At 32.3% G+C, this 14,671-nt stretch overlaps 1 pseudogene; it reads right to left on the reverse strand.

Annotated features, from left to right (window-relative positions):
* Positions 1-5,530: 5,530 nt before the first annotated feature.
* Positions 5,531-14,671, reverse strand: part of LOC123917268 — a 57,684-nt pseudogene continuing 48,543 nt past the window's right edge.

Raw genomic sequence — 14,671 nt, forward strand, 5'->3', positions numbered from 1 at the left:
TTTTCTCGCTTCCTCAATCCCTCCCGAAAGAAATTTTTTAAACATCGCTTGATAAAAAAAATTATACTGATGGTGCCTTGAAGACAAGTGTTTCTTGTAGTACAGCATAATTTGTTAGCACTTTGATGGTGGAATATAATATTGTTTTGAACATTTTTTTTTTAACAAAATAGGCACATTAATTTATTTTAGATATACCTACAAGATCAACTTTTCTTAATTAGATCATGGAAAAAGTGGCAGTAATTTTAACTTATTTTATAATATATTTTTAAAATATAATTAATACTAGCTTTTTTTTATGAGAATAATTTAGGGTGAGAGGATTAATAAATACTGTGCGTTTGATTTGTTAAAAAACAGAGGACCGGACTAAACAACTTTTGTTATATCCTGTTTGATTTGAAACTGGTTATGGGACTGGACAAATTTGGTAGCAAGGGACAGGATAAAAACAAGATTTTTTGTTCTTCACTGAACCACGATACAACTTTTTGTCCACAGTATAACTAGAGCCGGGTATACGGACCAAGGTCCGCGGGCCGACCTGTTTAACCCGCAGCCCGCACGGACTTAAGACCAAATATTTTTGGCCCGTTTACATTTTTGCCCGTGTGGGTTGGACCGTTAAAACCACGGGTTAAGCGAGTTAAATCCGCGGGTTCGCGGTTTAGCCCGTGGCCCGCCTTCTTTTTTTTTATAATTAATTACAAAATTTATCAGATATAAATAACTTGGTCCATGTCCAAATTCAACTTTTTTAACCACAAAAAAAAAGAATTAGTCTAAACCCTAACTATAAAAAGCAACAACACACTCCAATTTTAATCAAGTAGACAACAACACAAAACATCAGGATTCAGACATGTTCTTCTACTTATAATATTTTGTTCTTTTTCACTATATTTTACTTTATTTTAGCTGTATATATATTTGCTAGTATTTAAAAGATACATGTCCAAATGAGTAGTTATTTTTCTTGGAGGTATTTTCCGCTATTATGTTTTGAATAATTTGGTTACCTTGATATGATTTAGTTAAGTTGAATATGTTAATCTTTTTATGCTTTTTTGGGTAATGTAGAAAGTTTTTCTCACTAAAATGGACGGTACGAAAATGACGATAAGAATCAGTTGAATTTGATTTTAGTTGCATTACTTACAAAGAGAAGATAAATAAACCCAATGATATCACAAATTTTTTTTTTTTTTGAACAAGCCAAAATGTTATATATATATATATAGGGGAGGGATCAAATTACACCGGTGTAACATTTGAATAAATGTTACACTGCTCAATAACGCTTTAACGAATACAAATTTTACAAAATCCACCGTTGTATTGAAAACTTATATCGTATAGATCATCCATGTTAAATTTTACAAAAATCTAAAATCGTTTGATATGTTATTGAGACCGATGAAGATTAATGGTTTATGCATTTTTATTGAATACCGTTAATCTTGATCTATCTCAAAAACATATCAAACGATTTTAGATTTTTATACAATTCAACATAGATGATCTATACGATATAAGCTTTCAATCCAACGGTGAATTTTGTAAAATTTGTATTCGTTAAAGCGTTATTGAGCGGTGTAACATTACTCAAATGTTACACCGGTGTAATTTGATCCCTTCCCATATATATATATATATATATATATATATATATATATATATATATATATATATATAATAGTCTTTCAGCACAAGACGTGCCAAAAAGACTAAACAAGGTTACAAATAAAGTCCAAAATACAGGAACCAAAAGAAACTAAACAAGGCAGTTCAAAGCTAAAGTACTACTCGTCGCTTTCAACCACCTATAAGAAAACGTCTTGATCTTGTCCAACATATGATGCACCGAGTTTGCTGAGTCCTTGAACAATCGATGATTTCTTTCGGTCCACACAACCCAAACACAAGCAAGCCATATGAGCTGCATAAAAGAACGTCGTGCTCGAGAACCACCTGCTGAATCCGTAAACTGAACAAAGTGTTCTGAAAGAGTCTGAGCAGTCACCACAGAAGAACCAATCCAGGAGCTGACAAGAGACCAAAGGGAGCCAAAGAAGCTGCAAGAGAGGAACAAGTGTTGAGCCGACTCAACCTCTCCGCAACCATAAACACAAAGATGAGCCTCCGTAGATAAAATCCCTCGAGTAACCAGGTTTACTTTGGTAGGTAACCTGTCCCGCAATAGCCGCCAGGCACAAATGGAAACCTTCAAAGGAACCTGACGATGCCATATAAGACCCGACGCAGCATCCCAAAGCAACGGCATCCTGAGTCGTCAGAAGCTGATAAGCACTACGAACCGTGTAACCGTCATCCAGGTCAGCCCGCCACTGCCACCTATCTGAAACATGATCCTGCAAAGAGATGGTAAGTAGAAAAGTCTGACACTCCCCAACATCTCCTCCTCCCACGCCCTCAACTGACGCCGCCACTCCCACGCCTCCCCTCCTGCCCCCCACCCACGCACAAACATCTCAGCCGCTGAAGCCGATTTGTTTTCTGCCAGATCAAACAGCCGCCCGTACCGCTTCCCGCAACGATGTACCATCCACCCAGGGGTCAGTCCAGAAAAAAGTGTCTGAACCATCCCCCACCTGTCTCGAAATTTATTTATTTTTATTTGTTAGTTACAATTTATATGTTATAACATAAAATTATTAATAATATATTTTTTTAAGCTTTCTTTATATCAATATATTTTACTAATTTAGTTTATTTTTTGAAAAAAGTGATTTTTTATTTTTATTTTGTAATAGTCCGCGGGTTAATCGTTTAACCCGCGGGCTTATGCGGACCGGACTCGAGCTTAATATTATAATTCGTTTATATTTACCGACAGGCTTGTTTGCCCCGTTTAATATGCGGATTTATGCGGGGCGGGCTAGCCCGCATAACCAGCTTTAAGTATAACTATAAAAAATACGAAAGTACCTATTTTATTTTCGAATATAAAAATATTACCGTCCTATATATCTCCGATACAGTTTTGTCTTGTCATATATTACCTTGTTCTGTCTTGTACTGTTCTGTTCAATCCTTGCTGTTTTACGGTACTTTTTATGGTTAAAATTGGTTAAAAATGTTTTGATGGTCAAAATACCAAAAGTAAAGGATTTGAATTATTTAAAGCCAGGAAATTATAATTTATAAAGTGGAAAATCAAGAGTTTTTTTTTTTTACAAGGAAAATCAAGAGTTGTTATTGCAATAAACTTATAATTTATTATGATATACCTACAATATCTACAATTAATTTATTATTTATTTGATTATTTATAAAAGATTTAAATTAACCGGTCGTAAGAGAGTGTTGGACCCCGACACATCCGACAATGCACACACTTAATGCTAGAGGAAGCGAGTTCCTTTCTAAGATTAGGAGTAGGCTTTGACCATTTTTGGTCTTAAGTCTTTATCTATAGAGAAACGAAATTAAGTAGTAACTACCATTTCAGAGTCACGCTTTCAAAGTAAACACAGTAGAAAAAGAAAAGGGTCAAAACAATGAAGAGTTTGCAGCTATTACCTTTATTTCGAATAATGAATGAATGAATAAGACTCAAATTTTTGGGTGGTTTTAATTTGAGATGGGTTTGAGAATTGGGAAGGTGTTTTCGTAAAGAGAGTGTTGTTGATCTGAGATAATAAAGGTGAACTAGTTACTTACTTACTTACTTAATTACTTTCCCAATTCTACAGGAAAAAGTGAATTATTGATTGATTTAGGGTTTTATTTTGGGACTTTATTATGTAGTGCGTGATGCGTCGGCGTAGGGACGGTATGTATTTTGATTTAGGGTTTTAATTTGGGATTTAATTTGAGATGTATTTTGATTTAGGGACGGTATGTATTTTAAGTTAACTTTCATCACAAAATCGTTTGTTGTTGCTTTAGGGTTTTAGTTTGGTATTTATTTTGATAACAAATTTAAATCTTATTCTCTTTCTCGTCGTTTTATTTCTCCTTGTTCAGCTTCCCTTTTTTTGTACTGAACTTTCATTTTGGTCCGTGGATACGTGGTAGGAAAAATGGCACGTTATGGTCAACTTAGTCAACCAATAGTCCATGTCAGCAACAACAAACGGTTATGTGATGAAAGTTAACGTTAGGGACTGCAATGACTAACGCAAGTTAAATTCAAGGGCTTTTTTTACATGTTTTTTTATGATGATTCAGAGACTATTATGTCAACGAGTGACACTTTCAGAGACTAAAATGTGTCAGAGACTATTATCCCGATCATGACGTACGACGTAACAATTTTGAAATTTCTGCCAATTGAGCTAGGATTTGTGGACGTTGTTCTTAACATTTTGAAGTCAAAGGGTTTGATAAGAGTGATTTTCGTATAACTTGCATTATTTCGTTAAGCGAGCAAAAGGTTTTTGGACTTTGGAGATATATGCGACCCAAATTCAAAGAGAATTGCCTATAAAGATCAGATGTCATGTTGATCATCTGAGTATACTTTAAGCTTTGAAACTTTTCTCAACTGTAGTATTTTATCTATCTTATGTAAGTAGTTTTGTTGATTTAATTTGAATGTGGAAACTTCAATTTTATGAATAAGATGACTTAAGCTTATAATTTGCTAAGTTGATCATACTTTTCATTGGATCTCTCTGTCTTTACACGAATAAACATCTGCACAATTCTGAAAATCTGGTATATGTCTGCAGAATGTTGTAAGCTGAAAAGTTTTTCCAGTTGCAGCAAGTAATTTTGAAATTTTAGTTGTTTACATATTGGATGCAACACACAAGTGATAGAAATCGTTAAAATATATGAAACTGTTTATAATATCTTGATATTATGCTATAGTATTCTAGTTTATTTCATATGGTTAATTTCTTAAATTAGAATCTTAATTATACGAGACTCGGTTATAAAGCTAGAATCACAAAGCAGAAAAGTAGTTTGAAAGATACTCAACTCATCGCGATATGCACTATAATTTGAAGCTATTTATTAGCAGTATGTAATGGGAGAAGGATACTATTCATTTTTATGATTGTAAAATAGTAATTCTTTCATTGAAGAAATACCAAACCACAATCTTCATTTTCTCAATCAATTGGTTCAAATTATAGCTTATACCTTTGATGGAAAATGATTATGTTTCATCCATTTGTCAATTCTTAACCAGTTGATTACCGCTGTCCCTACAACCTTGCAAACGATGACCTCCATTCCACGGTGAAGCCTAAATAACTAACCTAACTCACATAACATTTTCTGCTTCCTTTTGATGCAAGTATTCTGCAAAATCATAGATTCATACCACATCGTATGCCTTGAGTTGTGCTTATTAATAAAATTACGTTTTTTCAAAAAGAACAAAAGAAAAAGATCTAACTTATCTAAAGCAATGATTAATATAAATGTGTGTACCACTTAGCAGGATTGAAATTAAATCTTAATTTGTCACATTGCAAGAGTTCAGTCCTATTCGCTAGACTAAACCCCATATGTATTTATTTTTAACTTTATTAGTAATAATAACTATATCTTAAAGCGAAAAGGCTAAAGAGAAGCAAGGATAAAGGTACAGACATCTCAACTATGTTGACACCCCTGCACTCCCAACCAAAATGCCCAACTCTAACCAAATATTATTAAAAATAAAATAAAAAAGTTTGGGGGGACTAGACCAAAACCCAAGATAACAATAGTGCAAACCAAATAAGTTGGTCAACTGCCTCATTAAAAACCTTAGTAAGGAAAACCCAGTGGGATAAAACCTTGATAAAGGGAAAAAGAGTGCAGTTTGAATACAAAAACAAAGTATTATTTAGATCTAAATCCAGAAAGATCAAGCCTACTATAATGATAAGCTTCAGAGACATCATAAAGAACATGTTCCCACCAAGTGAAACTAGAACCATAAAGTCAGAGAGAAGCAATCCTGTCAGTGCACTGATTACCTTCCCTACAAATGTGAGACACAAAAAAGTACATATTCTTGAGAAGATTTAAACAATTAAGCCACCTGGTAATTAGAGGAACAATGGAAATGTTTTTAAATATCAGATTGATAAGTTGAGAATTAGATCCCAACCACGAGAACTTCCAACACAAAGACAAATAAACAAAATGTAAAACAAAACTATCCAGTCTAAGAATAAACAAAACACTTCACTATCAAATGATAATGATAAAAAACAAAATGTTTAAAAGAGAAAATGTTCATGTTGCGTACCTTGCAAATGGTATGATATATCATTCATTCAACATTAGAATGTGGGAGTTCCTGTTGACAAAATGGTGACATTAATTATTAACAAATATATCAGCCTAACAAGGTAATGGTTGCTCAAGAAATTCGTAATTCACTTCTTTATTCTCAAAATACTTAAAATAATTGCAACCATAAGTGGAAGGGAAACAAAATCAAGTATGAAGTCATTAATTTCCTTGCGACATTAAGGTATGTACCATATAGAAATAAACACTCAACTAAAACGTCGATCACTTTCTCTATTTTTAATAGAAAATAAGTTAATGCAGCAACTGAATTTGGGTAAATCTCAAAATATATTAGGGCCCGTTTGGTACGCAGGATAACATAGTGACATGATAGGATATAAAACAGGATAATGATAGGATAGGATAACAACAGGATAACATTTATACTCAGTTATCATATCATATGTTTGGTGCACACAGGATAACAAACATGATAACTATTATATTTTATTTTTAATACATATTTGCTCATAATAATATGATAAGATATATAACATATTTAATTGACAAAATTACTCTTGTAAAACAATTGTTATTTTTTTAAAATTATTTTGTAATACTTTGAATCTTATAAATAAAAAATATAAATAAGTAATCAAATAACTTTATATAATTTAAAATAAAAATCATGAGAAAATAATCAAGTTTAATTTTTTATATGAATCATGATCAAATAAATAACTCAATAATATATACATGTTAGATAAGCCAAATAAATATATGATATATCTCATACGTAAATAATAAAACTACTATTGCAAAAGAATTATATTTAATTTTTTATAAAATTTAAATTAATATCCCTACTTGTCAATTTTTTTAATAATCATTTTACTTTAAAATATTGTAATTTTAGTAAAATTTGATTTTTCAGAATATATAAATTACAAAATTACCCCTGTGAGAAAATCACATATATATTTAAAAATTAATTATTTTATTAGTTATATTTTATTAATTTTATTTTATGTATTTTAAAATATATTTTGATGATCTCTCGTCAAATGTAGTTTTTAGAGTCTTTTTAATTAAGTTTTAGTTTATTTTTATTAGTTTAATTTTTGTTTTAGTTTCAATTTGAATAAATTGTGATTTTTAAGTTCATAAGTCAATTGATTTTTTATGCTTCTAATTTCTTTACTAATCAGCCATTTCGTCTAGTTTTTGTCTTATGTGATTGGTTCAGTTAAATAGGTCATCGGTTAGCGGAAGACTACCGCTAAAGTTGCTTGGAAATTATTGACATATTGCCTTAACGGTGGAAGGGTGCAACTATATGGACCATGAGAAGAAGAAAATTTCATTGGCCTTTTGGTGGCCTATGCCTTTGTGACACGTGGGAGGAGCTTAAAATCTTCTTAAGCATTAGAAAGAAATTAAATCAATATACATGTGAGGAGAATATAAGCAGGCCTTACTTGTTGGCCCAAGAAACGTGGAGGAAATAGGTTTTACCATCTAATCTAATGCACTATAAAAGAAAAGAAAGTCACGCACAGAAAAACGCACGCCGAGAGAGAAAAAAAGACCACAGACGAGAGAGACCGACGGCTTGCACAGCAGAGCAACTAATTGGTGATTCAAGTCATTCAACAACAATTTTATGTGTAATTTTGAATACTCTTTTTATCTCTAGTCAATATTATGAGTAACTAATTTCTCAATTGTTAGGGATGAGTAAACCTAGATGACTATTCTTATTTTATGATTTGATTGATGACTATTGAAGAATTCTATTGATTATTTTTCTTATATCTGTGTTTAATGCTTTTATCGATTGATCACCGTTAAATTGATTTACGATTCATATTGTGATACGGGAGTTGAATTTATGAATGCTTTGATATAAGAAATTCTTGCCTTTGTAATTTAGGAATAGATGCAAACCCTTGAAACCAATTTAGAATTCTTGTTCATTCATGCTTAGTTCTAATCTTAAATTCACTAAGGAATTAGGAATTATTTTAGAATTAACGACTCTGTCACTAAGGAATTAGGGCACGAATACTTTAGGGAATTCGGTAATAATTTGATAAATAGCTTCAATAGTCATAATCAAGTCACTACATTAAAATAGTAGTCTAGTGAAACTCATCCCTGACATTTTTATTATTATCAAATACAAAGTAATTTTCGTTGTTATTATTATTATTGCTATTGCAACCAATCAAACTGAAACCTTTTGTTCAATCGAGTAAAAATCACAATTCAACAGTATAACGCGATCCTTGAGTTCGACACTCGGTCTTACCGTTTTAAATATATTACTTGCACGATTTCGTACACTTGCGAAAATCGCCATCAAGTTTTTGGCGCCGTTGCCGGGGATTGCCAAATCATTGTTGAATTTTTATTTTTGCTTAATTGGAATTTTTTGCTCTGCAACAAAATTATAGTTTTTCTTTTATTTTTTATTTTTTATTTTTGTTCTATTTTTGTTTTATTTGTTGAGATTACTAATGTTGCGTGCTAGTGGTGTCTTTCTTCTTTGTTTGAGATAATTATTCACCATATAGCATGAAAGACTTTGATGATTCTGTCCTACAACAAATATTGGAAGAACTTGACACTTGTCTTCTAACTGCTCAATGTCGTATACTTGAGGGACAAATCACGAGAGATGAACTTGAACAAGAGCTTCTTCAGGTGCGATTTGTTAAGGATGATTTCTATGATGAAGAATATAGGGATGATATTGTTGATTATAATGTCCCACCACAAGAAGAGGAGGAGTGTTACATGAAAAAGATCAATTGGGAACAAATGTTACCTCCTCAAGTGTTACCGAAAGATTCATATGACAAGAACTCTCACATCAAAGATGTTTTGATTGAATTCATGAATATTAATCAAGGTTCAATTGACAAATTTGAAAGCCAATGCGAAAGGTTATATGAAAAAATAGTGGAATTTGAAAAGATGAATGAGAAGTTGGAGATTGGAGATAACCTCATTGATGTGAAAAAGAAAGATGAGGAGGAAGAATTAATAAAAGTTGAGGATGATCTAGTTTGGAAGGAAACTCAAAAGTCTCAACTTTTGAGAAGTGAATATGTCGAACAAGAAATTTCTCAACATAAAAACATTCCTAAATTTTTTTTTAGCAACAAGGTTGAGAAAAAAGATGAGATTGATGAAGTTCTGGATGCCATTTATGCTTTGTTCATTAATTTTCACTTGAAAAAGTTATGGAAGAAACATCATCTATATCTCAAGTTCATGGAGTTCCTACCCAACAAAATGAAGAAGAAGGATGATGTGTTCTTTGTGTCTTATATGCCACCTTAATAGTGGTTGAGGCGTCAAGCTAATGACGTTAAAGAAGCGCTGCATGGGAGGCAACCCATGAGAGGTAACTTAGCTTTATTTCAATTTCATTTTATTATTTTTATGTCAATTTTGAAATTTTCTTTTGAGTCGGAATAAATACTTTTGAGAGAGTTTGTCACTTCCCGAATTTAATCTGTTTGAAATATTAATTTTCTTGTGTGGTTTGATTTTGAACATTGGACTTGATTGAACTGTTAGTTTGTCTCTATCTTAGAAGAAATTGTTAGCTTGCACAATTGATTGCTTTTTGATTATATTAGTCTGCCGATGATTTTGATGGAATAATATCTTTTGTTTGACATGATGCCAAATGCTCTTATTTCTCTCTATTATCCCAACTGTGAGCTTTTGAGCCTAAACACTTGGAATTTTTTCTTGATGTGTGAATTGTCCAGACATGTGTTTTTACTTCAGAACTTGCATTTATTCTTAACGGCATTGCATATGATTTTTGCATTACACTGAGGCATGTTTGTTTGGTACCTTGAGCCTTTTCTGACCACCTTATGAATAATATTATCCTTTGCTAAACCCCTTTGAGCCTGATACCCTTTTATTGTGTTACTGAGCCACATTACAAGCCAAAGACCGAAAAAAAAATTATCCACCTTACTTGGAGTTAGTTAGGGACTTCTCATTGAGTTTTGGTAAAATTTTAAGTTTGGGGTTGCTCATGGGATAGCAACCTTTAAGTTTGGGGTGACAATTGAAAGAAGAATAAATGGTTTTGGGAAGAAGAGAGCAAACACAAAAAAAAATTGAAGAACTGTGAAAGAGAAACAAAAAGAAAAAAGAAAAAAAAAAGAGAATTGAAAAAAAAAAAATCAAAGAAAGAAAGAAAAATTGGAAAAAAAAAAGAAAAGAAAAGAAAAAGCCAAAAATATGCATTTAATTTTTTGTGCTAAAGGTTGTGATTAGACAACAGTTCTCTAAGCTCTCAAGTTTTATCTTATTAAAGGTTTTGATGTGAATTGTAAGAAGTGGATACATTGAGATAGTCTATCTAACTCCAAGTCTTTAGCTTACTATCCAAAAATATCCCACCTTCACCTAAGCCCCGTTATAACCCGAAAAGTCCTCTGAAAGTGTATGCATAATTATATTGTGATTGCTGTATAGAATTCTTTCAAGACTATGGTAGGAGGATGCATGATCTAGGATTTGAGTGATATTCTTAACCCTTAAACACTTGAGAGAATTTGGTGAGATTGTGTGAAGAGAGAGATTTGAACCTGATGGATAAGTGTTGAATGAATTGCATTGCGTTCCTGATTGATTGTTTGTAGATGAAAGTGATCTTGAGTATGATGTTTTTGCCTGTTGACATGTTTGCTAATATTGATTATGAAGATAGATTGACAGGAAAGTTTCGTCATGTGTTTGAAGCTGAATTGCACTCTCACTTTTTGAAGCTTTGTTCCTCGAGGACAAGTAACAGATTAAGTTTGGGGTTGTGATGATCTCTCGTCAAATGTAGTTTTTAGAGTCTTTTTAATTAAGTTTTAGTTTATTTTTATTAGTTTAATTTTTGTTTTAGTTTCAATTTGAATAAATTGTGATTTTTAAGTTCATAAGTCAATTGATTTTTTATGCTTCTAATTTCTTTACTAATCAGCCATTTCGTCTAGTTTTTGTCTTATGTGATTGGTTCAGTTAAATAGGTCATCGGTTAGCGGAAGACTACCGCTAAAGTTGCTTGGAAATTATTGACATATTGCCTTAACGGTGGAAGGGTGCAACTATATGGACCATGAGAAGAAGAAAATTTCATTGGCCTTTTGGTGGCCTATGCCTTTGTGACACGTGGGAGGAGCTTAAAATCTTCTTAAGCATTAGAAAGAAATTAAATCAATATACATGTGAGGAGAATATAAGCAGGCCTTACTTGTTGGCCCAAGAAACGTGGAGGAAATAGGTTTTACCATCTAATCTAATGCACTATAAAAGAAAAGAAAGTCACGCACAGAAAAACGCACGCCGAGAGAGAAAAAAAGACCACAGACGAGAGAGACCGACGGCTTGCACAGCAGAGCAACTAATTGGTGATTCAAGTCATTCAACAACAATTTTATGTGTAATTTTGAATACTCTTTTTATCTCTAGTCAATATTATGAGTAACTAATTTCTCAATTGTTAGGGATGAGTAAACCTAGATGACTATTCTTATTTTATGATTTGATTGATGACTATTGAAGAATTCTATTGATTATTTTTCTTATATCTGTGTTTAATGCTTTTATCGATTGATCACCGTTAAATTGATTTACGATTCATATTGTGATACGGGAGTTGAATTTATGAATGCTTTGATATAAGAAATTCTTGCCTTTGTAATTTAGGAATAGATGCAAACCCTTGAAACCAATTTAGAATTCTTGTTCATTCATGCTTAGTTCTAATCTTAAATTCACTAAGGAATTAGGAATTATTTTAGAATTAACGACTCTGTCACTAAGGAATTAGGGCACGAATACTTTAGGGAATTCGGTAATAATTTGATAAATAGCTTCAATAGTCATAATCAAGTCACTACATTAAAATAGTAGTCTAGTGAAACTCATCCCTGACATTTTTATTATTATCAAATACAAAGTAATTTTCGTTGTTATTATTATTATTGCTATTGCAACCAATCAAACTGAAACCTTTTGTTCAATCGAGTAAAAATCACAATTCAACAGTATAACGCGATCCTTGAGTTCGACACTCGGTCTTACCGTTTTAAATATATTACTTGCACGATTTCGTACACTTGCGAAAATCGCCATCATATTTTATAAAATAAATCAGTAATTGTTTTTTCTTCTTATCTTATCCTGCTGGTAACCCAGCTCAAATTCAGGATAAGAATTATAACTAGAGAGACAGGATAGGATAAGCTTCAGGATTAACTTATCATATCCTGCTGTATCACCAAACACTGGATTGCGACAGGATATGATACAGTTATCATATCCTATCTCTTATCCTGTGCACCAAACGGACCCTTATAGTGTTAAACTTTCACACATAGGGAAAATTAAGTAGAATGTTAAAAGAATATAGTTATTACTCCAATGTTTATCTAAAGTGTCACTTTAGGAACTTGGAATTTTGTAGACTCTAACTAATTAACCGATGAAAATTTCATTTCTTAATCCATACGTAGTTAATTTCTAAGTCACCGTCCAATCATGCACCAAATTAATATTGTAAGCCTTGGTAATTAGAGCATTTCTTACATGAGCACAAACACATTTAATAATATTCTCTGCTTTTTTTAATTATTTGTGTGTGTGCTCAAACATTTTTCATTCAGGGTTATATCCAATCCAAGTAAGTGTTCAGGATAATTATGTGAATAATAAGTAAACAATTTTCATAATTAAAAATGACAATTGTGTACCTTTTCTATGAATAATTGTTCAATAGTTGTATTAAGATCACCTTTCCATCTCATCTTTCCTTCTTCCACTTCAATTTTTGTCAGGTATGGTGCTACTGTGACTCCTGATGAGAATATCTTCATTTGAGGGCACCCTTTAACAATGAAACGTAAGAAAGATGGGAATATGAATGCTTGTTTCCCATAACAGAAGCTTCTAAAACTTGGCAAAGAAGACAATTCCAAGTATTCCAAGTTTTCAAATATGATGTTTTCCTCTGCTTTTTCTTCATCACTCTTCACAACATCCAACATCTTCTCACAATTCTTTATTATTAATCTTGTGAGTTGTACAAGACTTTTAGCTGTTGAGGATGTTATTAAATAAATAAGCTCTTTGCAGTTATCCACTTCCAAATATGTTAAATTTGTGAAAGATGTTGATGATGGTACCAAGTTTATCAAACTTGGACAACTTGATACATACAACCCATCAAGATATTGCAGCAGAGGATGATCCAATGAAAAGTCTTCCTGCCAGATGTGCTTGAGATTTTCCAATTCATAAAGGATCAATATACTTATTTGAACTGAGATCTGCGTGCTGAGATGACCATTACTAGGGAACAATGTTTCAAAAGAACTATTACGCACTTGAAATGTTTTAAGATGTGGAAATGTGGTAAAGAAATCATTCAGAAAAATAGTTGGAGTTTCTTGCAAGCATTGCAAACGAAGAAATTTAACTTTATGAAAGACATTTTCTTGATTCAATATCTCCATCACATCCGGGCCATTTATTGCCAATTCCTCCAGGTTGGGGCTCAACTGAAAAACAAATTAATACTAGTTTATGAGGTAAACTAATCAATTAAATTAAACATCCAAAATTAATACTAGTTTATGAGGTTGGGGCTAAACTGAGAGGGAAAAAAAAGTATGGTTAGAATTACCTTTTCAATAGAAAATAGAGCTTGTTGAGGTATGATGGGATTTCCGCCCACTGTGTTAGGCTGTTGGAAGAAAAACATTCTTAATGCTTCACAACGATATACATTAAGAATCTTCAAGGAAGGAGGGCACTCTAAAACATACTTTCCCCGATAGAAGCTCTTAAGGTTTGTCAAATAACATAGTACCAATGTATTCAGTTGGGGAAAATTAAAATTGATTTCCATTGATCCTTCTTCCATTTCTACAATTTCCTCAACTCCGCAAGACGTTATATCAAGCATTTCAAGATGTCTAAGATCTTGGCATAGTGACAATGGAAAGATATATAGCAAGCTTTGGCACATAGAAACATCCACCTTGCATAAGTTTCCAAAGCTGATAATTTCATGAGGATCCTCATTCCATATTTGCTTCAATTTTGGCAAACTAGATAAAGTCAAACTTTTCAACTGAGTGCTTTGTTTTATCAATATTTCTCTAGACTTCATACCTTTCACATCAAACACTGCTTCTAACGAGTCACAGTCTGTTACTTTTAAATCTTCCAATCCATGCAGCGCTTGTATTATATTTGATGGTAAAAGTACATGTGATAAAAAATCACATCTTTCCACTACTAGGGATTTCAGATTGCAAAACACATTGTGATTAAGTTGGCCATACCACAAATCTTTTAGCTCCGGGTAGTCAGATAAGGCTAAACAGTTGAATTTATGAAATGCAACCTGTTCAAACAAATTAATATATCAAGAGAC

This window comes from Trifolium pratense, linkage group LG3 (assembly GCF_020283565.1).
Source record: "Trifolium pratense cultivar HEN17-A07 linkage group LG3, ARS_RC_1.1, whole genome shotgun sequence".
Lineage (NCBI taxonomy): Eukaryota > Viridiplantae > Streptophyta > Magnoliopsida > Fabales > Fabaceae > Trifolium > Trifolium pratense.